Source organism: Papio anubis, chromosome 16, assembly GCF_008728515.1.
Source record: "Papio anubis isolate 15944 chromosome 16, Panubis1.0, whole genome shotgun sequence".
Lineage (NCBI taxonomy): Eukaryota > Metazoa > Chordata > Mammalia > Primates > Cercopithecidae > Papio > Papio anubis.
In genome coordinates, this window is record NC_044991.1 from 61,056,482 (window position 1) to 61,079,097 (window position 22,616).

The 22,616-nt window shown below is 44.7% G+C and overlaps 1 protein-coding gene across 8 annotated transcripts in view; it reads left to right on the forward strand.

The window, feature by feature from the left end:
* RALY (RALY heterogeneous nuclear ribonucleoprotein) overlaps positions 1-22,616 on the forward strand; it is an 87,309-nt gene that overhangs the window by 21,608 nt on the left and 43,085 nt on the right. For 4 of the 8 annotated variants that reach the window (XM_021921827.2, XM_021921821.2, XM_021921823.2 and 1 more), the window contains exon 2: positions 16,598-16,680. The exons of 2 other annotated variants lie outside the window; for them this stretch is intronic. The gene's annotated coding sequence lies outside the window, so the exon portion shown is untranslated. Of the gene's footprint in view, positions 1-2,143; positions 2,236-16,597; positions 16,681-22,616 lie in introns of all 8 variants that reach the window. 2 more of the 8 variants (XM_021921825.2, XM_021921822.2) reach the window with 1 other exon arrangement.

Below are 22,616 nucleotides of genomic sequence, written 5' to 3' on the forward strand. Positions count from 1 at the left end.
TTTCCTTCCCTTCTTCCTACCTCTTTTGTCCTTTTTGCCTTTTATTTTTTGTTTCTTCTCAATGTTTCCCTTTTTTTTTTAATCTCCCCATTTCTCTAGTCCTTTAAAAAAATCCAAAAAAACAAAAAACTTTATTTACCTTTCTGTACCTACTTCTTTTTTGCACTCTTCCTAGGTAACCCAAGAAATCCAAGCCTTTGGGTGGAGATGTGAATCAGCCATACAATATTTAACTCCAAATAACACCTCCCCTTGTGAAGCTGAGAAGTAATTCAGTCATAATTGCTTCTCATCTGTCTCTTGTGTTTTATTGGCATAGACTTTTTTTTTTAACCTCCCACAATGCTGGGGGTGTCATTATCATTTTATTTTTCATAGTTGTCAAAATGTCAATTTTAATGAGAAATTTCTGCAGATAGGTCTGCCCTTGAGTGGTAGGAGCCTTCAGGCAAAGCCAGGGCTAGATGAATCAGAAATGTTCATGGATCTGTTTTCTCATGCATACAGGTGTATAGGCCACACAGAGATAGACATACACTTTTCCCCATCCCTGCAGGCTCAATGCTTTGCAACATGTGCACACACACACACAATTGAGTCATGATGGTGCATATATGTTCTCTCTTCTATACACATTCAAAGTATCTCCCTTACACTTTCAAGCCATCTATTCCTCTTCCTCCCATATGTGCACATATTTACCCTCTTACACCCCTGTCCCACTGTCTTCTACCCAGATACCCAGAATTGTGTGTGCTACAAAAGTATCTGCAAGCCTAATGCAGACACCACACTGTTCACTCCCTTACATATACGCACAAGTCCTCCCCTCCATACATGCCCACATATACTCAGACATCTCTACCCATGCCAGATGCCACACACCGAGTACCACAGCATCCTCCACATTTCTTTATACCCAGGTGCTATCACCACCACCCCTTAGGGTGGTGTATCTTCATAACAGACATTTTAGTTTCAGACTAGTTTTGAAAGGAAATGTTCTTTGCCGACAGCCAAGCTAGCAGACTGTTAGGAAGTTGGAACCATTTATGACAGATCCTTTGGATTCAGGCCCCTAGTATAATGATGGGGGTAGGGGAGGACTGGATCAGACAACAGTGGGCTACCTCTGTTACTGTTTATGACCCAAGGTGAGTTTGAACCTGAGTTCACTACTATTGGAAGGCGATCCCATACTTAGCACAAGAGAGCCAAAGCCCCACTGCATGTGTTCCAAATCAGAATCTCGGGGGTCTGGCATAGAAACTGATGTTTTTAATGAATTCCCTGAGTCCTTCTGTTGTGTAGCCAGGTTGGGAAACACTTATCTAGAGAAAGAACTAGAAGTAAAAAGATATGCATTATCTTCTGATACCACCTTGAATAAGTTTCTTTTCTGGACCTCAGCTTTCTTCACTGAAATATAAAAAACCTTTACTCATAAAGGACCCTTTGAGTTCTAAAATTTCATGCTGCTTTATGATGAATTTAGTCTGGGATCTTTTTCTACCTCATGGTGTCCGTTCTCTGTGTCTGCCTGGGGCAGGGCATTTGGCCAGAGACTAGCGAGACAGCCCAGGCCCTGACCTTCTGCCAGAAGCACTGACACAGCTCCTAATTAGAAATGGATCAATATGGGCCTGCAGCCAGGCCTGGGGAGCCTGGGAGGAGGCTGGAGTCCTGCTCCTAGGTGAAGAGAATAATTACCATGAAATGGATCTGGTTGTACTTGTCAATACAACAGTTCTGCTGGTGTAGCCCACCTCCCCTGGGGACCAGCAGGCAGGGCTACCCTGAGCAAATGGGGAAATGGTTAACTTGTATCCCTATTTGATGTGTTTTCCTCACCTTTTAAATTCTTACCTAATGTGATGCTAGGTACATAGTATAGGCCCCCTCTTCAGATGGAAAAATCACTTATTGAATACCTACTAAGTGTTAAATACTGAGTCTCATTGTGTTTATTTCTCCTTGCAACCTACTGGCATAGGAGGGAAAGGAAACTGAAGCTCAGAAAAGTCAAAGTGAAGTGACTTGGCTGCCCATTGTCATATAGCATAATCTCTATTGTGCTATGCTATTAATACATTTCTGAGCATTTGCAACACCGATTCCAATCTGACGAACTGTTTTCTACCAGGGCCCTCCTTTACCCTTCTACAGACTGAACTGGAGCTCAGGCTGTCTCCCTGGAGCTGTTCAAAGACTGGAGGAAATTCTTTAAAACCTGTGGTAAGGCAGGTGTGGCGGATGGGGAGGGATGCTCTGCTTGCTTTTGCTTTCTCATCTCCTTTCCAAGGTCCCTAAGGAGTGAGCAGGCTCTAATGGGAGAGATCAGTTATCATTTGGGATCAATGAGAAGGTTTTCTCCTCTATGGAGTGCAGAGTCAGGTTTCTGAACTGGCCTTGTGCAAGGAGGGGGAAGGGGTTCATAACTGGATGCATTGGAGAACCTGCAGGCTTAACATCCTCAGCAGCCAGTGTGGTCAGACCAAATTCCTCCTATAGTTGGTCATTCAGCAGATACTTGTTGAGTGTCTCCTGTGTGTCAGGGCTTGTGCTAGTGCTGGGGTTTCTTACATGACCTCACAATCTAGCATCAGAGTCAGACAAAGATACAAACCACAGTATAATGTATGTTCCTTAGAAGAGTGTATAAGGGATTCTGAGATTCCAAAGGCATGAATGGGGGTTCTCCTAGGGGATATAATTTTGATCTGTGTTTTGAAGGAAGAATGAAGAGTAAGAGTTAAGCCAGGAAGGGCACTCCAGACCAGGGAACCAGCACAAACAAAAGCATAAAGATGTGTCTGGGAATTCTTGATAAAATGGTGGGCATTAAAGCAGTACCTAACATGTAGCAAAGCAGATTGACTGCCCTGAGCCCTTATCCTTTGCCAGATTTAAGGCTGTAGTAGTAGCTATTGGATGGCAGTAATGCAGGAGCAGCAGGTAGGGAGGAGGAGATCGATTTATTAGCAAGTGCCGACTGAAACTTATTTCTAGACTTCTGTGGGGAAGAAGGGAGGAAGCCTGAAGAGCAGCAGCCCTCTGTCCTCTGGGCCAGACCTGCAGAGGTGTTGTAGTTCTTGGCAGTGGTTTGAAAGTTCATCTGCTCCAGGCAAATAGCTTTGCTTCTCTCATGGCAAAGTCCTCTGCTTCACACAGTCTGCCCCTCCTTTCTGTGTTCTTTTAAAGAAAGAAATTAATGGAATCTGTTCAAAATACCCCTGAAATGAAATTACATTTTTAACTCTAATTACCCTAATTAAAACTTGACAGCCGTAATCCTGGAATGGCAGATATGCCTGGGACAAGCTCACTTACCCAGATGGAATGTTGTTCTGTTCTGGGTTTAGAAGAAAATTTCTTTCGGTGTTTGTTTTGTTTTTTCCATCAGCAATTTAGTCTTTGACCCCACAAATTCCACACGATAGGATAGCTGCACTTTTGGACTACAGGCTTGCCCAGGACCCCTAATCTCAACAGAGGTTCCTTTGCATCCAGAGGTAGAGCTCCTGATGATTCTTACTACATACCTTTGAGTTTTTTCTTCAGTTGAGATTGAATTGCAGCCTTTCCCTCAGTGAAATCACCTGCCTTGGGGAACCAAGGATCTGTTCTTGTTAGAAGGCTGTCTTCTGGTCTAGGGCTAAATACGTATTGGGGGTCAGTTTAGGGCTGGTACTTAGGATACAATTTGAGGCTGGGGACAAGGAGGTCTGAAAATAGGATCCCTTGGCCGGGCGCAGTGGCTCACGCCTGTAATCCCACCACTTTGGGAGGCTGAGGCAGGCAGATCACTTGAGGTCAGGAGTTCAAGAGCAGCCTGGCCAAGCTGGTGAAACCCTGTCTATGCTAAAAATATTTTTAAAATTAGCCAGGCATGGTGACGGGCACCTGTAATCCCAGCTACTCCAGAGACAAAGGCAGGAGAATCGCTTGAACCTGAGAGGTGGAGGTTACAGTGAGTCAAGATTGTGCCACTTGCACTCCAGCCTGAGTGACACAGTGAGACTCCGAATCGAAAAAAAAAAAAGATCCTTCTACTCTTCACATAGTTCCAGTTCCTTTAATGCAGCACAAGTGAGAGCAGCCTAGTGAGATGCCTGGTCTTGGCCTCTGCTTTAAGTGGTTACCTGGCTGGACCCAAAAACATGATGGGATGGGAGGTAGGGGCAAGCCCATAAAGCAGACTGAAGGGTTCTTTGATGCTGTGGGTCGTCTCATGGTTCTGCTAGAACCAAAGATCCCCATGTTCTAGTAATCTATTCGGCCTAGAAGCCTGTTCAGTAGGCAGACACTGGGTGCTCTGTTAGGTACTGCAAGGGACACAGAGTTGAGTAAGATACAGTCCCTGCCCTTGAGAAACTTAGAATTCTGGAGGAGTGGGGAGGTAGTGGTGGGTGAGGGACAACCATATACATAACAAATTATGTAAGACAGAGCAAGCTTTATTCGGTAGATAGGAAGCTTGAGTGCCCACTGTGTACCAGGTTCTGAAAATAGTGTATAGACATATGAGACACAGTTCCTGTTTTTCAAGTACTTCCAGTAAATTAGATAGGCATGTAAAGGTTCACTGTAACACATGTAAGTGGAGGATGTGCTGGACAGATTACCTGGGAAGGAGGCTAGTCAGGGAAAGTGAGGATTAACTCCCATGGGGGTGAGGGGGGAATCATTGGCAAAGACTTCTCCCAGATGTTGGCATTTGGACTTGTCTCTAAGTAGGTAATATTGGCAAAGGGATGGAGAAAGTCATCGCGGATGTTAGGGAACAGCATGAGGAATGGTAGAAGCTGCCAGATTACAACTCAGTGTAATTGGAGTGCAGTGTGCAGGAAAAGGATGTAGAGGATGAATAAGGGTAGAGTTTAAACCATCCTGTAGGCAAAGGGGATCCACTGAAGTTGCAGGACTGTGACAGGAATAATGAATTAGGCGACAGAGGTGATTGGAGACAGATTAGTTAGAACAGGTGTCAGCAAACTAATGGGCCAAATCTAGCCCACTGCCTCGTTTGTAAAGTTTTACTGGAACACAGTCACACTTGTTTGTTCATCCATGATTGCTTTTGCACTACAATGGCAAAGTTGAATACCACACAGACTATGGTAGCCCACAAAGCCTAATTACTATCTGATCCTATACAGAAAAAGTTTGCTGACCTGTAAGTAAGAAGGTAGTTATGCAGGTTCTGTAAGAGAAGATAAATGTCAGAACTAGGCCTGAAATGGATTGCAGGTATTTGAAGAAGGGACATGATTTAGCAGAGAACACCTGTCTTACCTACCTCTCAAAACTTTATAAAAATCAAATTTACTGAAAGTCACTGTCTTTTTCTTTTTCTTTTTAATTAGTTTATTTTTTGTGAGACAGAGTCTCACTCTGTCACCCAGACTGGAGTGCAGTGGCGCAGTCTTGGCTTACTGCAACCTCCACCTCCTGGGTTCAAGTGATTCTTGTGCCTCAGCTTCCCAAGTAGCTGGGATTACAGGCATGCACCACCATGCCCAGCTAATTTTTGTATTTTTAGTAGAGATGGTGTTTTGCCATGTTGGCCAGGCTGGTCTTGAACTCCTGACCTCAAGTGATCTGCCTGCCTGGACCTCCCAAAGTGCTGGGATTATAGGCATGAGCCACTGTGCCAGGCTGAAAGTCACCATCTTAGTCCATTTTGTGCTGCTGTAACAGAATACCATAGACTGAGTAATTTACGAACAATATAAGTTTGTTTGACTCATGCTTCTGGAGGTGGGGAAGTCCAGGGCCCCTCACCAGGGGCCGCATCTGGTGAGGGCCTTGTTGCTGCATAAAAATGTGGCAGAAGGCATCACATGGTGAGAGAGAGTGGGAGGGCCGAACTCACTTTTATAATAAACCCACTCTCAAGATAGCAAACACTTTCCTGCAATAATGACATTAATCCATTCATGAAGGCAGAGCCCTCATGCCCTAATTTTGCCTCTCAGAGTCCCCCCTCTCAACATTGTTGCTTTAGGGATTAAGTTTCCAACACATGAGCTTTACGGGACACATTCAAACCATAGCAGCCATGGCCATAAAAGGATACTTGATACACAGGCAAGTCCTGATTTGTCTTTATTAGCTGTGTGACCTTGGGCCAGTCACTTAACTCAGAAGTTCGGGTGAATATGAGTAGAATAAAGAAAAGACTCATCAATCAGATCTTCCTCAGGAGACGGAATTCTTTTTTAAAAATTTGTTCTTTTAAACTTTCTTACTTTTTTTTTTTTTTTTTAATAGAGACGGGTCTTGCTCTGTTTCCCAGGCTGGTCCTCAACTCCTGACCTCCCAAAGTGATCCTTCCACCTTGGCCTCCCAAAGTGGTGGGATTACAGGCATGAGCCACCACACTCAGCCTTCTCTTTCTTTTTTTTTGTTTTTTTCTTTTTTTAAATACAGTGTCTCACTTGGCTGCCCATGCTGGTCTCGAACTCCTGGGCTCAAGTGATCTCCTGTCTCTGCCTCCCAAACTGCTGGGATTATAGATGGGAGCCACCACACACAGCCTGGACAAAGCTCTTATTCTCTTCTCTATACCTTATACCTAACCCCTAGTTTTTAAGTTTGAGGGCCCTCTAGTGGAAAAGACAGATACCATAGAAAATCTGGAACATAGTATGAGTTGAGAAGTTGGGGATGGGTAGGCAGAAGGTTTTGATCACTCAAAGCAGCTGATGTTGTGGGTGGAGGGGCTTATGATACTTTGAGACACCCTGTTCCTTTTCCCTCCATAACTGTTGACACTTGTTCTGTCCAGTTTGAACTTGTTTCTGCCCCTCAACTGCCAGAGCACATAAGGCCCCTACGAAACTAAAGGCTGGCTTTATCCCTCAGTCGCCTTTACCAAACAGAAACTGTGTGCCACTTGACATCCCTATGTGCCCCTCCCTGCCACTCTACTCAGCCCCCTATGCCTTACTTCCTTTTTCCTTCAGCACTGTGCATCTGCCCTGAAGGATGGAAAAAGTACCATCTAGGGAGACTACAGTGGTGAGTTTTAAGCTCATTTCTGCCTTCAGCTTCCTATGTGACCTAAGACAATTCATTTCACGTCTCTGGCCCTTCTGTAGGATCCAGTACAGGTATCTTCAGCCACTTTTTGGGACTTGGGATTTCTTCTCTAAGGCTCCAGCTTCATAGCATAGCATTTTTCCCCCCAAAGTTCCCCTCTCTTTTCAATCTAGAATATTAGTATATGCTCAGAGATCATTTGCTTGAAATTCACTACCTTCACCCATGAGGAGAGTAGTCATATCTCTTTTTATTGGTAGGGTTCCAGGAACTGGCAGTCAATCTGATTGCTAGAGTGGAACAGACCCTGTCAGCAAGTCATGATGTCTCCAGGTATGGGTGGTGTAGTTCAGTACAGGCAAACTTTTGGCTCTGGGAATCCAAGATACAGTAGAGGAAGAAGGGCCAGGCAGTAGTCTAGGCAGTTTACATACTTTTTCCCCCTCATTTATCTTCACTATTCTGAGGTAGGTGATTTAATCACCATTTTACAGATGTGACAACTTCAGTTTTAGAGAGTATCATTCAGTAGACAATGACTGACTCATTGCGAATATGGGAAAACAACTAAATATTTCTTGCTCCCAAGTAGAGAAGAGTGGTAGAAGAGACAGGCAGATGAAACAGTGGTCAGAGCACTAAGGATACCCAGTTTTGGTGGCAGAGCCAGGACTTAAACCTAGGTCTATCTGCTGGTTCTTTCTACTATATGCTGCCTTCCTTACAGAGGGGTGGAGAGAGCAGCAAGCCCAAGTGGACATCTAGGCTGGCAGGCAGTCTCTGGACGATGGCCATTCATGGGGAGGCCTGTCCTTGGATTTTGAGCTGGGCTTTAGTTCGGGGGGGTGGGGGTGGCGGGGGCTAAAGTCTTAGGCGGGTGACTAAGACCAGGGATCTCATGTGGAACTGAGCCCATTTATAGAATAAAGCACCTAATTTTGTGCACTCCAGAAAGTGAAGCCTTATGGTCAGCACTGATCATATGCTGAAGTATCACAAGAGCCCCACAGTCAGTCTATGGTATAATAACAGGGAGGAAGAGTTGGTATCTAGGTACATGGTTGGGGTCCAGAGTTTTCTTTAAAAATGAATGTTGGGTCTGGTGGATAAATGAGCTCTCAAGTATAGAACATTGAGCACTGGGACCTCAGTCTGCTAGTCCATTCCCCTTAGTTCACAGATGAAAAAACTGAACCTAGCATTATCAGGGGCTTTTACTGAAGAGTGCCCAAGGTAAAGCAGGAGGACTGAAGGATGCTCTAGCCCAGAGCTAACTAGCCATGGTCAGAGAAAAAGGAAGACATGGCCTCTGGGGAAAGGAACCAGCATTTGCAAACGCTGTGCTGAGAGGAAAATGGTTCAAATTTTTAAGCTGAAATGATTTGTAGACTCTAACAAGGCTTATTTTTTTAACCCGAAGACAGCCTCCCTATCAGCTTCTAAAGTCCCTCGCCTCTCTCACTTCAGGTGGGATTCAGCAATTCAAATCCAGTTCTCAGACTAATTCTGATTCCAGGCAGGTAAATGAAACAGTCTTACCCTTGACTCCCATCCATGTACCTACAGTCTTTACGTAACTGAGCTGAAACTGAATCCTTACTGAATTTTTCACAGATTCCATTTTGCCTGGCCATCCACTTACGATTTTAATTTTTGGGTGAAATTGGTATTATCTCTCAGATCGTAACCCTCCACCCTGGAACTGGAGTTCCTGGACTGAATCTACATCTGCAGTTAGAGCAACATCATTGCTTTTTTGTTGTTGTTGTTGTTGTTGAGATGAAGTCTCACTCCTGCCTCCGCCCCCTGAGTAGCTGGGACTACAGGTGTGTGCCACCATGCCTGGCTAATTTTTTTTTTTTTGTATTTTTAGTAGAGATGGCGTTTGACCATGTTGGCCAGGTTGGTCTTGAACTCCTGATAATCTCAGGTGATCCGCCCGCCTTGGCCTCCACTGGGATTACAGGCGTGAGCCACCACACCCAGCCTGTCATTGGTTTTTGAATACCTATTCAAAAATTGATTTGTAAACTTGAAATTTGCAGTTCCAGCCTCCACATTGAGGTCCCCTCCAAAGTTATTCCATACTGTATGAAGTCTGAGTGAGGTGAGAGGTAGCTTGGTTGGGAATAAGGAGACTGGGTTCTGGCCCTGCCACTGACTTCCTTCTGTGTGACTTTGGACAGATTCTCCTCCCTGCTCTGATCTTACCTCCCTTTTTGTAAAATAGTTGAACCCTTCCAGCTCTGGTCTCATCAGGGGCATGAAAGCCATTTCTACACGGTCTCAGTTGCACAGAGCAGTGTTTGGTCGGAGCTTTGGTGTGTTGGTTACTCATTATAAAGCTTTAGATTCTCACTTCCAGCTCAAGATGGGGAAGGGGAACCATCCAACTGTCTCATTAGCATGGAGAAAAGAAAACAGTAATTACTCGTGCCTCCCTTGATAATTCCTGCGGGTTGGATCTTCTAGGGAAGGAGGAGGGGAAAACTAGAGATAGCTTCAGCTGAGAAAGGAGAAATGCTGTTAGCTACCCAGAAAATGCAGAGGCAAGAATGATTGTCTTGCACATCTGTTGTATTCTGTGGACGTTCCTCCAGGCAGCTTGGAGACTGCCTAGATTGAGTTTCATCTATTTATGGCATGCATTATGTTCTCATACGTGAACATGGGTTGGGCTCAAGACCCCTAATGTCACCTGTCATTGAGAAACCAGCTGTCCTCTAGGGCCTACTTTTTGATACACTGGGCATCCTGACACCTGTCTTTGTTTGGGAGTATGGGAGGGTTTTACTGAGCCATTTTGTGTCCTGGCTGCATTTTTTATTATGTTGTGAGGTCATTTTCTTTACCCCCACAGCAACACAGCCAGTTGTTTTATTATGCCTGAGCGTAGGCAACCATACAGTAGAGCCAGTTACAAGGGTCAAGGTCAGGTATCCTTGTGAGGGGAGGAGTCTGGAAGAACTGCAAGACCACGGGGTTTAGTAAAGGCTGGGATAAGCAAGTCTTAGAGAAGGGTTGAGGCAGTTTTGAGGCTGAGAGGTTAGGGGAGCTGGAACCCAACTATCAAATAGATTGGCAAGTTAGCTTGTGGGATGAGGGCCATTTGCCCTGTGCCTTTGCCCTGTGCCAGTCTTTTACTCCCTGTGTGTGGTCAGTTGTGAGCCCTCGAGTGCTGACTGTGGCAGAAATGGGTTGGAGACTGCCTTCAGGGGAGCCCTGCCTGAGGGAGCCTGGAGCCATTAGACTGAGATTATCTCCTGTGGCTGTGGCTGCTCACTGGTGCCTTGGTTGCCACCCCAGAGGCCTAGAGAACCCAGCTTCCCTTTCTCTTCCTGTCTCTTCAGGAAGGTAACCCTTCAGCAACACCTCTTTTTTTTTTTTTTTTTTTTTTAAGACAGTCTCACTCTGTTGCCCAGGCTGGAGTGCAGTAGTGCGAATTCAGCTCACTGCATCCTCTGCCGCCTGGGTTCAAGCTCTTCTGCCTCAGCCTCCGGAGTAGCTGGGACTATAGGCATGCAGCACCGCACCCAGCTAATTTTTTTATATTTTTAGTAGAGACAGAGTTTCGCCATGTTGGCCAGGCTGATGTTGAGCTCCTGACCTCAGGTGATCCGCCCACTTCAGCTTCCCAAAGTGCTGGAATTACAGGCGTGAGCCACCTTACCTGGCCCAGCACCTCTTTCAGCCAGTCTTCCTGTGGGCCCTAGAGCTTGCTTATTCTAAACAGCAAGAGTTCTGTAGAGACATGCTATTTTTTAAAAATTGTTTTACAAATGTAGGAGATTATTTCCTCTATCAAAATCTTTCATCTTCGGCCCCCTGGGAATGCTCCTTTTCTCTTGTCCCAGACCTTTTGCTTGATTCCCCACCCTTTGATGTCCAGATCCAGGCTTCCCATAATTTTCACTCTTCATTCACTTTCTGGCTCCTTTCCCTAGCCTCCAGTAGTAGATTCCTGGGTTTTCTTTTTTTAGAGGATAAGGAAGGTTTTTCAACAGAGCTTTCATGACAGGGAGCTATTGGGGAAAGGTCCAGAGGATGTCAGTAACCCCTTAGCCACAAGGAGAGATATACTCCCAGGGCTTGTTAGCTTGGAATAATGCTGATAGAGGAGGAAGCTGTGACAAGAGAAAGAACCTGCTTGTCTTCTGACCTCTGCAGGCTTCAGCTTAAACCAGGCAGAGGTTGGGCTGGGGCAGGGCAATAGTGAGGACTAAGGGTTGGAGCCCTGAGCAACTTGTCGATAAGTGCTTCACTTTACCTCCTGTTGACAAATTTAGTTTGGAGTTTGCACAAGCACACTCCCTTCATTTAACATTTATAAAGAGAAATTCCTGCTGCTTCTCTTTTGAATAAAAGTCCTTGGTTCTGGTACCAGAAGGAAAAAGATCTTTTCCAAAGTCTAGACCTCAGACTTTTTTAAAATTTAATTTAATTTCATTTTATTTTGTTATTTTTTTTGAGACAGAGTCTTGCTCTGTCGCCCATGCTGGAGCGCATCGGCTCACTGCAAAGCTCTGCCTCCCGGGTTTACGCCATTCTCCTGCCTCAGCCTCCCGAGTGGCTGGGACTACGGGCACCCGCCATCACGCCCGGCTAATTTGTGTGTGTGTGTGTGTGTGTGTGTGTGTTTTTAGTAGAGACGGGGTTTCACCGTGTTAGCCAGGATGGTCTCGATCTCCTGACCTCATGATCCACCCACCTCGGCCTCCCAAACCTCAGACATTTTAAACCTGCTCAGGTGTCTCCTTCCTTACCTATTCTCCCTTCACCCCTTTCCCATCCTCTTTTCTCTGCTCCCTGCCTTTTCACTCCTCGCATCTCCCTTAACTTGTGAAAACAAGAATGGGAAAAGGACACCTTAAGCCAACAGATTAGTAGGTGTTTGGTTGATATAAATACTGGGACTGAGACTCTGAATATGGAGCTTGAGATTTTGGACTTGACTTCTAGTCCTCAGAATAAGAGTTACTGGGCAGGTTTTGTTTATTCCTTGATTAACTCACATGTCAGATAGTTAGACTGACACAGAGCCTGGCAGGTAGTTCAGAAGACCCTAATCCTACATCACCCAAGACCCATATGACAGTTCATAAGACCCTAATCCTGCCATAAGGTCACAATCTTATGGAGAAGATGAGCAGCAGTGAGCACACAACCCCCACTCCCTCCACATCCCCCATTCAATCTTTGAATTTTGAGGATAGAAAGAACTTTAGCTTATCTGGTCTTCTTTCATGTTACTGTGTAATAAAGTAAGGCAGATCATGAGAGTACGTAGGCTCTGGAGTAAAGTAAAGCAGACCTGGGTTCAAATTCTAGCCTTGTTGCTTACTAGCTGTTTGACCTTGAATGGCACACTTAGCCTCACCTGTCTTCAGTTACCTTGGTTGTAAAATGGACATGTCATCACCTACTTCACAGGGTATCATAAGGATTAACAGTTTAACACCCAGCCTCATGCCTGAGGCATAGTAGCAGCCCATATCTTTCTGTCACCCTGCATCAAGGCTTGGCTTAAATCTTTGCTTCTTCTGTGAAGCTTCTGAGACAACCCCAGGTCAGACTGATTTGTTTCTTCACTTTCACAGTATATAACATTCTTTGAACTGTTAGATCCTGCCTAATATTCTTAGTAATTTTTTTTTGTGGGATATCATAGTCCCATCCTGAATGCCAAGTGCCTAAGGATAAAGACTGTTCTCAATCATCTGTGCGTCCTCCATAACCCCTCACTCAGAGCTGTGTACATAGCAAAGCCAACCAGTATAGCTAGTATGAGGAAATATTTTTTGACTAATTAGATAGAAGGTTCGTGTATGTACTCTGTTTTTCAGCTTACAAGAAGAACTATAAAAGACCTGGCTGGGACTCTCCCATCCTAACTCTGCTCTTTTCCTCACCTGTTATCACATTGATAAAAACATGTGATCATAAAATCCTTGTGTTGGCAGTATAGGAATTCCCATTTTGCAGATGAGGGATCTGAGATGAAGATTAGAACTCAGGTCTCTTGTTGGGAGATAGATCCAGACTAAGTAGGAGGAATAGAAACAGAAATCTTATAACTGGCTGGGCGCAGTGACTCACGCCTGTGATCCCAGCACTTTGAGAGGCCGAGGCAAGCAGATAATTTGAGGTCAGGAGTTTGAGACTAGCCTGGCCAACATGGTGAAACTCCGTCTCCACTAAAAACAAAAATTAGCCAGACGTGGTGGCATGTGCCTGTAATCCCAGCTACTTGAGTGGCTGATACAGGAGAATCGCTTGTACCCGGGAGGTGGAGGTTGCCGTGAGCTGAGATTGCACTACTGCACTCCAGCCTGGGCAACAGAGCAAGACCCTATCTTAAAAAATAGAAAAGAGGCTGGGTGCAGTGGCTCAAGCCTGTAATCCCAGCACTTTGGGAGGCCGAGACGGGCAGATCACGAGGTGAGGAGATTGAGACCATCTTGGCTAACACGGTGAAACCCTGTCTCTACTAAAAAATACAAAAAACTAACTGGGCGAGGTGGAAGGCGCCTGTAGTCCCAGCTACGCAGGAGGCTGAGGCAGGAGAATGGTGTAAACCTGGGAGGCGGAGCTTGCAGTGAGCCGAGATCGCGCCACTGCACTCCAGCCTGGGCGACAGAGCGAGACTCCGTCTGAAAAAATAAAAATAAAAATAAAAAAGAAATCTTGTAACTGACTAGGTCTCCATTCTTTGGAAGAAGCAGGAATTTTTACAAGGAAGAAGGGGAACCCAGGGGTACTGTATTCCTGAGGCCTTAGCTAATGGTGAGACCAGAAGTGAATATACCCACAAGCCGGAGATGTTTCAAGAACATGGCAGAGAGAGTGGCGAGAAAAGGGTTCAGGATAATGTCATAGATTCACTAGGCCTTGAAAATTAAGAAGGGTTTGAATGTGTATAAATGAAGAAGGGCAATTCCAGTGAGATAACAGTATGGGCAAAAAATATGGGAGGTGGAAAGCCCACAGTAGAAGTAAGGCAGATGATGACCAGATACTGGCATACCTAAGAGCAAGGCTGAGGTGAGCCATGACTTTTTTTGAGCAGGTAAGTGGCATTAGGCCCATTAGTCTGGCAGTGTGGGTCTCATGGATTGGAGTAAGAGGGGTAAGGGAGACTAGTGAAACAGAGACCGGGGAAGAGACTCCTGTAGCAGTCTGCCTTTGTAATGTCAGTAAGTTTTGAGAAATATTCCAGTAGTGCAAGCAAGAGATAATGTGATCCTGAACCAAGAGGAAGTTGACAAAGTAGGGAATAAATAATACTTTGGGAGGCCAAGGCAGGTGGATCATCTGAGGTCGGGAGTTCGAGACCAGCCTGACTAACATGGAAACCCTACTAAAAATACAAAATTAGCCGGGCGTGGTGGCCGGCGCCTGTAATCTGAGCTACTCGGGAGGCTGAAGCAGGAGAATTGCTTGAACCTGGGGGGCCGGAGGTTGCAGTGAGCTGAGATTGTGCCATTACACTCCAGCCTGGGCGACAGAGTGAGACTATGGTGAAAAAAAAAAGAAAGAAAATAATGATTTGGATGAGCTCTTAGAGTGGAAAAAAGTAGAGCTCTCAGAGGGGGAAAAAAAAACCCCACAAGGATTTGGCCGTTGTAGGAATGGGGCAGAGAGAGAAAGAGGGGTTGAGACCATGAATATTTGGAGTCTGAGTACCTGGGAGAATGGTTATGCCATTCTCTGAATCATAGAGGCTGGGAAATAGAAGATGAATTGAGTTTGTTGACTTGTTGATTGGAGGTGTTGATAGTCCAGTCCCTTTAGCACCCGACTCCCTGGTGCCTCTGCCTTTGTCTTTTGATCCAGAGCTACAGAGATCCTTCAATTCCTTGTGCTTGCTGCTTTGTTCCAGACCTGGAGGCCCCCCGCACCCTCAATCCCTCTACTCATGACTTGGAGCAACTTTCACTCCCTCTGAAATAAAATAGTGCTTAGGCCAGTACCTACTCTGTTTCCAACTGTGCAGTAAATGCACAGTTGTTATTAAATGGCCGTTGTTATTATCATAGCTTTGAGATTACAGTAACTAGAGATTAGAGAAGCCTCTGGAACCACCTGGCTGAAGGACTCAGGAGTCATTCAACTTGTATTCGGTAAAAAGCCTGGACTGCAAGTATATGGAGAGGATGTCAGGCTTGGGTGTAGATGGGTGGGGGACTGTGAGCCATGTAAACTAGAACAAGAGAACATGTTTCCTGCCTTCTTCTGTTTTTGAGAATTGTTACATGTAATGTGAGGTTAAGAGGGCAAGCCCTGGAGTTGGACTCCTGGGTTCAAATCCCAGCTCCACCATCTTGTTACCGTGCAATGAGCAAATGCACTTAATTTCTTTGTGCCTCAGTTTCCCCATTAGTAAAATAACACACCAACCTTAAAAGATTGTGAAGATTAAATGCGTTAATACAAATAAAAGGTTTATATCAGTGCCTAGTATGTGCTAAGTATGTGCTACTATTCTTATTCTAGAGTCTGCTCTATTCCGTTCCACATTCCTGGGAATGAATATATAGGGATTTCTCTTCACCATCCTCACCCAACAGAGGAGGGGTCTGAGCACAGAAACCTGAAATAAATCTCAGAGTGCTTGAAAGTTTGTCTCAGCTAGAATCTAGGTTATCTAAGCCTGGAGGAGCCTGGGCCACAAGTGACAGTTAGAGTTGTCTAGAAGACCTGAGTTTGACTCCCAGTTTTACCACTTGACTTATTTTGATCTTGGGCAAGTAACCTAGTCTCTGAGCCTTAGTTTTCTCATACGTAAAATACAGAACAAATTCCTTCTTGTGTTTCTAGTATACCTCATTTTCCTTGTGACTCCATTCTAGCTATATTATTAGTCTTCTTGTTCCTTAAACATACCAAGGCCACAGGGCCTTTGTACTTGCTGTTCTCTCCCTGGAACACTCTTCCCTCAGATCTTTGCATGTCTTATCCCCTCACTTCATTCAAATCTCTCTGGATGTCACCCCTTATAGAGGCCCCTCCCTGACCATTTTATGTAAAATAGACTTCACCCTTACCTTTTGTCATTCTTTATTCCCTTACCTTGCTTTCCTTTCCTTTTTTTTTTTTTTTTTGAGATGGAGTCTCGCTCTTGTTGCCCAGGCTGGAGTGCAGTGGCGTGATCTCGGCTCACTGGAACCTCCCCCTCCCAGGTTCAAGTGATTCTCCTGCCTGAGCCTCCCAAGTAGCTGGGATTACAGGCGCCCACCACCATGCCTGGCTAATTTTTTTTTTTTTGTATTTTTAGTAAAGGCAGGGCTTCACCATGTTGGCCAGGCTGGTCTTGAACTTTTGACTTCAGGTGATCCGCCCCCCTCGGCCTCCCAAAGTGCTGAGACTACAGGCATGAGCCACCACGCCAGGCCTGCTCTATTTTTCTTTATGGCACTTAGCACTACTTGAAATTATATGCTGTAAATAATTGACCTGTCTTTTGCTAGGATGCAAAATGTGTAAGGTTAGAAATTTTGAATGCCTGCTGCCTGTTCTGAGCAGCACCCCTAATGGACTTTTCTCTCTATTATAGGTGAGCCCTATTCCCGGAGGCAGGTGGTGCTGACCCTGTAACCCAAAGGAGGAAACGGCTGGCTAAGCTCAGCATTGTTACTGGTGAGTGAGGGTGCCTGGGAAAGCTCTGGGCAAGCTTAGGCCAACATGGAGGGTAACTAGTTTGGGAATTGTTTTTACCTTCAGTACAGATAACTCACAAGTGATTATTTTCCTACTCCTTGTCTAAGAGATCGGATGTTGCACAGGTAACCTTCTGAACTGGGAGGAGTGTTGAGACTGCTCTCCTAGAGCTGCCACAAGAATGTCTGGGATCATTTACCATGAGTAAGGCAGAGCAGGTCTGCTTCCTTCTTGCTTCTGCTAGCTGCTTTCTGCTGGGATGTGGCGGGTGGGGAGCTATCCTGGGACCTGGCGGCTGTACCTGTCCTCTCACAAGCTCTTTAACATGACCTCACAGCCCTTAGAGATTTTTTTTTGGCGGGGGGGGGGTAGAGAGGGGACAGAGTTTCACTCTTGTTGCCCAGGCTGGAGTGCAATGGTGCGATCTTGGCTCACTGCAACCTCTGCCTCCGAGTTCAAGCAATTCTCCTGCCTCAGCCTCCTGAATAACTAGGATTACAGGCATGCACCACCATGCCCGGCTAATTTCATATTTTTTAGTAGAGACGGGGGTTTCTCCACGTTGGTCAGACTAGTCTCGAACTCCCGACCTCAGGTGATCCGCCTGCCTCAGCCTCCCAAAGTGGTGGGATTACAGGTGTGAGCCACTGCGCCTGGCCCCTTAGAGACTTTCTTAGATTTAGTTTTTACTGTGATCTGCCAAGCTCATAGGTCAGCTCCAGAAAATCCTGTAGTTTCTTCAGTTCTGCAAAATGTCATATGAATAATGGTGAGAGTGGAGTGATTAGGGCTTTATAAATGGGATGTCAGGGGAACCTGCAGATGGTGAGAAGGAAGGAAAATCCACACATTAAGAACTTACTGTGTTACTGATGTCAATCTAGACAAAATCCCTTTTTGTTTGTGTGGGGTTTTATTTTTGTTTTTGGGAGACAGGTGTCACTATGTTGCCTAGGCTGGTCTCAAACTCCTAGGCTCAAGTGATCCTCCTGCCTCAGCCTCCTGAGTAGCTGGGATTATAGGCATGTACCACCACAGCCTGCTCTGAAACCTCATTTTATAGATGAGGAAATTGAGGCTCAGGAACTGAAATAATTTGCCCAGGGTTCACACCTGGGAATCCATAAAGCTGGTGTTAGAACCCAGGTCAGTCTGACCATAAATGCCGTTGTTCTTCCTGACCTGACAGGCTTTCGTTGGGCCGCTAATTTCCCTCTCTAATTCTGAATTTTCTTACAAAGTTCAAGAAGGCAGACTTAGGGATTCAGAAAGGAGATTCAGTTGAGGGGCTGAACAGGGCAGGTAGGAGTTGGGGGTCCCTCTGAGCAGTGGTATTTCTAGTGAGGGGAGCTACTAGACTGAAAGATAGGAAGAACCTTCAAGCAGGCAGAGGCCCAGGCTAAAGTGACCAGAACAAGAAGAATGTATCTGTAACACATGGTATCTCATAAACACTTGGGCCAGTACAGGATAAGGACCTGAGTACTGGCTTGAAGTTGAGAAACCTGGGTTTTTATCTTCTTTCAACATGTGCCCTTGGACAGTCTTCATTCCCCTATTTGTAAAGTCGGAGTGCCTCCTTGTCCCCTCATGTCTCGTGTGTGCACCAACCATGCAGGTATGTTACAGAGAATCAAATGAGAAATGCAAGTTGGAAAGCTTTGTGAATTGTAAAGCAGCATGAATGAAACAAGAAAGTGAGAGGAAAGCGTTTTAAGTGTCTGTCTTAGCTCGTTTTATGTTGTTATAAAGGAGTACCTGAGGCCGAGTAATTTATAAAGAAGAAAGATTTATTTGTCTCACAATTTGGATGTCTGGAAAAGTTCAAGATTGGGTGTCTGCACTCAGTGAGGGCCTTAGGCTGCTTCTACTGTGGTGGAAAGGGAACTGCTGTGGCTAGAAATCAGATGGTAAGAGAGGGAGAAGGGAGATGCTAGGCTCTTCTTAACAACCATCTCTTACAGGAACAAAAAGAGTGAGAATTCACTCGCTTCCCCTACCCTCCTTCCAGGTAGGGTATTAATCCGTTCATGAGGGATGCCCCCAATGATCCAAACCCCTCCCATTAGGTCCCACCTTAAACATTGGGGATCAGATTTCAGCAAGAGGTTTGGAGGAGTCCAGCATCCAAAATATAATAGTATCTGTGGCATCTCAGTCCCTGACCTGTTTGCCACCCCATTCTCCAAAAGTAAACAGGAGGATTTTCCTTTGGAAATTTTTCACTGTAAATCTTCTCTTATGCCCTTCTCCTCCTCTCCTTTCTTTTGTAGGCCCTACCCATAGCTTAGTTTTTCCTTAAGGAAGAGGATTCTAGGGCACAGATGACAAAGCCAGGTAGCACAGGCAGCCACGATTTGCAATGTGTGGGCTGCAGAGTGCAGGTTTAAGTGCACTCATGAGCCCTGGCATAGGATACTACAGCAGTTCCCAAGAGCCCATCCCAACAGGAGTCGGCACTCCACTGAGGTGTTGCCTCGTTCCCTGCTGTCATCTCTTGAAGAAGGCTATTACTCCTTTGGCCCTAGGTTCCCTGCCTGCCCCTGCTTACTGCTAGTGAAAAAGGCTCTTGTGCTGTAGCCTCACATTTTATGGAGGCCATGGTCATTCCAGTTTTTCTACCATCTTGTTCTCCCCCTTTACCAACGATGGAGACCATTCTCTTCATACTGGGTTTTAACAATGGATATTCTGTTCTTCTATCTGCCTGAGAGTGCACAGAGGGTTTTGACCCCTACCTTCCCTCGTACTCTGAATATCCAGGCTCTTGCTGCCACTTCTTTTTGCCTTGTTAATGTAAAGTTCTACAGCTTCTGGCCTTTCCCTGGCCTGGGTGCCAAGCTTGGATTTTATATGCTTCCTGTAACAACTGCTCTGTGAAGAAGCTCCACTATTAACTTTTAAAATATGAACGATTCCATGTAAATCAATGTATAATATATACATTTATATGTGATAAGCTACCCATATAATAGCTTATTTATCTAACAGCCTCATTTTTCCAGAGTCCAACTGAAAAACAAGAGGGAAGTAAAGCATTGTCATCCTTAAGTATTTGCACAGTGCTAATTTATTCTTATTTTTTATTTTTATTTTTTTTGAGACAGAGTCTCACTCTGTCGCCCAGGCTGGAGTGCAATGGCACGATCTCCACTCACTGCAAGCTCCGCCTCCTGCGTTCACACCTTTCTCCTGCCTCAGCCTCCTGTGTAGCTGGGACTACAGGCGCCCGCCACCATGCCCAGCTAATTTTTGTATTTTTAGTAGAGACGGGGTTTCACCGTGTTAGCCAGGGTGGTCTCAATCTCCTGACCTCGTGATTCGCCCGTCTCGGCCTCCCAAAGTGCTGGGATTACAAGTGTGAGCCACCGCGCCTGGCCATTTATTCTTATTTTTACGTGTTGTTGTAACAAGTTTAGCATTTGGTTTCTAAAACCCCATAAGATTAAAAGCAGCATATCAAAAAAGGGAGAAGAGCTGCTATATTAATCCCATCTAGGGGTGAGAGCTGAAAGCTGACTGAAAGGGGAGGAGTGAAAGAAGAGTAAGTTAAAACAACAGTCTGGAGGCCACTTAATTTAGGAGCAGCACCTCCACAACTATGTCCGTCAGTAAGATGAGGGTGGGGCTGGGTAATTCTGTGGTGGTTTTGGGTTCCTCTTGAAAGCCAAAGTTTTCAGAAAATGTTAAGTATTTATAGTGTCTACTATATATTATCAAACACTATACTGAATGCTTTACATAAATATATTTCATTTTCATAGCAACTTGGGAGGTAGGTGGTGATATTCTTATTTAATAAATTACTTGAGAGTTAGAGAGGGACGTGTAAGCAGTGATCAGAAGAGCTAAGCTTAGAACCCAGAAGAATCTGGCTCCAGAAAACCAAGTTTTTTTCTATTATATCCTACATTGGCTCTTTCCCCACTACCTAAAACCCTGGTCCTTCTCAGGCTCTTAAGCTAGTAGTCCCCCGCTACTCCTTTTTATTCATTCTCCTATAGACATTTTTCGTTTTGAAGATACACATTTATTCATTCATTCAGTGAGTATTGGATTGTCTGTCATATACCAGTCACAGTTTCAAGTGTTTGAGGTGTAGCAGTGAATAGAATAGTTTTTTCTCTGTAGTTTATGTTCTAGTAGAGGAAAGCAGATAAACAAATAAATCTGAAGAAAAATAAAGCAGGGTAAGGGAATAGGGAGACACTGGATTATTAAGGAAGGCCTCTCAGAAAGTAAAATTTGTGCCGAAATATGTAAGAATTAGAGTAGTGAGCTATATGTATCTTTGGGGGAATAACATTCTAGGCATAGAGTTCAGCAAGTTCAGAGGTCCTGAAGTAAGAGCATGCTTCTTGTGTCTGAGGAACGAAAGGAGGCCATGTGGCTACAGATGTGGTAAGAGCAGACAGCCTTCCTTACCTTGTTCCCAATTTTAGGAGGAAAGTATTCCATCTTTCACCATTGTGTGGTGTTCAGGCTAAGGAAGTTCCCTTTTATTCCTAGTTTATTAAGAGGTTTCATTATGGATGGGTGTTAGATTTTGTTGATTTTATGGTCTTTGTTCTTTATTCTACATTGACATTACATTAATTGATTTTCAGATATTAAATCAACTTCACATTCCTAGAGTAAATCCCACATGGTTGTAGTGTATAATCCTTTTTATATGGAGTTAGATTTGATTTACTGGGGAATACTGTTCTGTAGTTTCTTAGGTCTTTATCTGCTTTTGGCATTAGGGTGACCTCATGGAATGAATTGATATGTTCCCTGCTCCTCTGTTTTCTGAAAGAGTTTGTAAAGGATTGGTATTATTTCTTCTTTAATTGTTTGATAGAATTCATCAGTGAAGCCACATGGGCCTGGGGTTGTCTTTGTTGGAAGAGTTTAAAATTACTAATTCAAATGTCTTACTTGTTAAATCTACTTAGATTTTCTATTTGTTTTTGAGTCACTTTTGATAATTTGTGTATTTTAGGAATGTTTCCATTTCGCCCAAGTTGTCTAATTTGTTGGTAATTTGTGTCTTTTTTTTTTTTTTTTCTTGGTCAGTCTAGATACAGGTTTGTTCATTTTGCTTGTGTTTTCAAAGAACCAACTTTTAGTTTCATTGTTTTTCTTTTCCATTGATTTTTTACTTGTGTTTTTATTATTTTCTAATTTCTGCTGCTTTGGGTCTAGTTTGCTCTTTTCTAGTTTCTTAAGGATTAGTTTATTAAATTTTGAGGCACAATACACCCCTAACCAAACAATTCTTCAGGCTTGACTATACCAGTGGACTGTCAGTTTGCTCCTTCTGATAACAGTAGCCTCTGGAGAAGTATCAAACTTCAGAGGGGGCCTGATTCAGAAACAATAGGGAAGACAAGTGGCCTACAATGTATATGTGTTACCAGTAGAGAGAGTGCTAGGGCTAGACCCATAGCGCCTGGCAGCCTGGACCCTACCTCCCCAAAATCAGCACTAGGCGGGCAGTGAGGCAGGCTGAGCTTCAAGTAAGACATATGGGGGTGGTGTAGCAGGAAGTCAGGTGACACTTGGCAAGCCAGGGCCTCCCAGGCTTCTGAGGAAGGTTCCCTGATAAAGAGCTAGAAGAGACAGCTGCCTACCTCATGGACTTCAGAGGCTTCACAGTGGCTTTTGGGGGACCTTTCTGAACACCTCTTTTGCCTGTTACAACTGAAATTCTAAGCAGAGATTTGATTCCATTAAATAAGGGTTACAGTGCAGATGCCATAGGTAACATTGAGGTGGGAGGGGCTCTGAGCAATACCTGGGCTTGCTGGGGACTTACTCGTGACCTTTAGTTTCCTCATCTATAAACAAGGAATAATAGTTTCTACCCAGCCTACTGTGTAAAGCACATTTCAGGTAAGTGCTATATAAGACCATTGGATAGTGTACAAATG